This window comes from Leptonychotes weddellii, chromosome 3 (genome assembly GCF_054177405.1).
Source record: "Leptonychotes weddellii isolate Sample4059 chromosome 3, ASM5417740v2, whole genome shotgun sequence".
Lineage (NCBI taxonomy): Eukaryota > Metazoa > Chordata > Mammalia > Carnivora > Phocidae > Leptonychotes > Leptonychotes weddellii.
Window position 1 is genome coordinate 66,748,855 of NC_138371.1, and position 3,330 is coordinate 66,752,184.

The window sequence follows — 3,330 nt, forward strand, 5'->3', positions numbered from 1 at the left end:
TATGTGGGCTTCCACAGCATGAAAGCTGAGTTTTAAGAGGGAATATTCTAAGTTTGTGAAAGTAGAAGCTGTCCAGTCTCAGAAATGAAACAATCCGACTTCTGCCACATTTTATTGGTCAATACAAGCCCAATAAGGCTTCAAGAGGAGGGATCGAAGAGGAGGGAAATCAATTTTATTTCTTGATGAGAGGAATAGCAAAGAATCCGCAGCTATCTTTAATATACTGCTGTAATTAATGGTTTTCCTTATTGCTAAATCCAATGAAAACAATACATTCCTTATTTTATGTGACATCTCAATTCTTAAAATATTCTATTCTTTCACCTTTCATGACAACACACTCTTCTGGTTTTCTTGATACTTCTAGAGTTATTCTCACTTTCTTGTGATGAATCATCTTCATTTCCTCAAACTCAAAATATTACTCTTCCTTAAGATTCCATCCTTGGTCCTCTTCTATTATGACTTCATACATTCTTATCAGATATTCTAATAAACTCTCAAGACTTTCATTACTATCTACATATTAATCACTCTCAAATCTTTATTCACAGCTCATATTGCTCACTTAAGTTTCAAACCTAGATATCCCATCTTTACTGAACATCTCCTATTTTTATTTAAATATCCTACAAGCATCATAAATTTAAAAAGTCTAAAATTGAGCTCATTGTATTTTTTCCCAAAGTTTCTATTTCAATGTTATCTTTCTCTGTGAATAGTACCATAATTCTCTCAGTTGCATGATACAGAGAATTTGTCATTTTGACTCTTTCCTTTTGCTCAACTATACATCCAGTTGCCAAGGCTAGTTAATATTATCTTCTTAATATCTTTCAAATGTGTTGTCTACATCTCTTCTCCAGTAGTCTAATACCAAACTCTAGGTCAGACCACTATCATCTTTTACCTGATATATTTCAGCATTTCTATCTAGTCTTCTCACCTCCAGACTGGCCTCCTCTTTAATTCATTTTTCACCCTGAAGCCAGAGTAGTTTTTAATGCCAATATTAGGTCATGTTGTGCTCAATTTGGCAGCATATATACTAAAATTGGAACAATACAAAAAAGATTAGCATGGCCCCTGTGCAAGAATAACTTATAAACGTAAAACATTCTTTATATTTTCTGTGTTGATGGGCATGCAATCTATAAAGATGTAATATACATGATAATAACAGCACAGATCAGGGGAGAGGAGTCATAGAGGAACAAAGTGTTTTTTGGCATATTATTACAATTAAATTGATATTAATCTGAACTAGATTGTTATGAACAAAGGTGTTAATTGAACCCTCATAGCGACCACTAAGAAAATGACTCAAAAAATTTGGTAAGAGAGGCGCCTGGGTGGCAGTTAAAGAGCTGACTCTTGGTTTTGGGTCAGGTCATGATCTCATGGGTGGTGAGATCGAGCCCTGAGTTGGGCTCCATGCTCAGTGGGAGGTCTGCTTGAAGATTCTCTCCCTCTGTCCCTTCCCCCTCTAAAAACATAAATAAATCTTCAAAAATATATACTGAGAGAAATAATAAGGATATTAAAATGGTTCACTAGAAAATATCCTTTTAAAACAAAAGTAGTAATAGAGAAAGTATCAAAAAAAAAAAAGACATGTAGAAAACAAATAGAAAAATAGCAAATGTAAACATGACCTTATCAGTAATTTCATTATATGAAAAGGGATTGAATTGAAGGGCAGAAATCTGCAGGATAGATTAAAACAAAACAAAGCAAAACAAAAAACTCCAAACCTAACTATATGCTGTCTATAAGAGACACACTTTATATTCAAAGGTACAAAGAAGTCGAGAGTAAAAGTATGGGAAAAGATATAATAGGTAAACAATAACCAGAAGAGACATAGAATGACTACTCTAATATCAGACAAAGTAGATCTTAGGACAAAATTTATTACTAGAGACTAAGAAGGACATTTGATAATAATAGAGTTAATTCATCAAGAAGATATAACTATAAACATATATACATACCAAATTCATGAAGCAAAAAGTATCAAAATTAAAGGGAAAATGGTAAATTCAACAATAACAGTTGGAGATTTCAATATCTCACTTTCCATAATGATAGAACTAGACAAAAAGTCATCAAGCAGATAGAAAGCTTGAACACTATAATTCAACTAACAAGGACCTATAGAACCCTCCATTCAACAACTACAGAGTACACTTCTTCTCAAGTACGTGTGAAACATTTACCAGGATAGAACATACGTTAGGTCATAAAACAAGTGTCAATAAATTTCAAAAGACTGGGACGCCTGGGTGGCTCAGTCGGTTAAGCGCCTGCCTTCAGCTCAGGTCATGATTCCAGGGTCCTGGGATCGAGTCCCGCATCGGGCTCCCTGCTCCGCGGGGAGCCTGCTTCTCCCTCTGCCTCTGCCTCTATCTCTCATGAATAAATAAATAAAATCTTTAAAAAAATAAAAAATAAAAAAAAATAATAAATTTCAAAAGACTGAAATCATGTGCAGTATGCTCTCCAACCACAGTGAATGAAATTAGGAATTAATAATGGAAGGAAATGAGACAAATTTACAAAGGGAAATTAAACACAATCATAAATAATCACAGGGTCAAAAAAGAAATCACAAAGAAAATTAGAAAATACTTGAGATGAATGAATATGAAAACACAATATGCCAAATCTTAGGGATACCATGAAAATAGTGCCTAGAAGGAACTTTATAGCTGTAATTGCCCATATTAAAAAAGAAGAAAAAAAATCTCAAATCAATAACCTAACATTCCACCTTAAGGAATGAGAAAAAGAAGAGCAAACTAAATTCAAAGCAAGCAGAAGGAGGGAAATAAATGAAATAGAGAATAGAGAAACAATAGAGAAAAATCAACAAAATCAAAAGTCGCTGCACTGAAAAGATTAACAAAATTGATAAATCTTTAGCTATCGTCATCAAGCAAAAAACGAGAGAAGACTAAAATTTTTTTTTTTAAAGATTTTATTTATGTATTTGACAGAGAGAGAGAGAGACAGCAGGAGAGGGAACACAAGCAGGGGGAGTGGGAGAGGGAGAAGCAGGCTTCCCACGGAGCAGGGAGCCCGATGCAGGGTTCGATCCCAGGACCCTGGGATCATGACCTGAGCCGAAAGCAGACGCTTAACGACTGAGCCACCCAGGCCCCGAGAGAAGACTAAAATTAATAAAATCACCAACAAAAAGACATAACTACCAACCTTACAGGGATAAAAAAAATGATTATAAGGTGTTGTGGACTGAATATGTCCCTTAAAATCCATATACTGAAGTCCTAACACCCAATGGGATGGTGTTTAAAAATGGAGCCT

The 3,330-nt window shown here is 34.7% G+C and overlaps 1 non-coding gene across 1 annotated transcript; it reads left to right on the forward strand.

Annotated features, from left to right (window-relative positions):
• The first annotated feature begins 1,027 nt into the window (after positions 1-1,027).
• Positions 1,028-1,134, forward strand: LOC115936554 (U6 spliceosomal RNA). The gene has a single exon (XR_004071980.1). It is a non-coding gene; the product is annotated as a U6 spliceosomal RNA (small nuclear RNA).
• Positions 1,135-3,330: the final 2,196 nt, after the last annotated feature.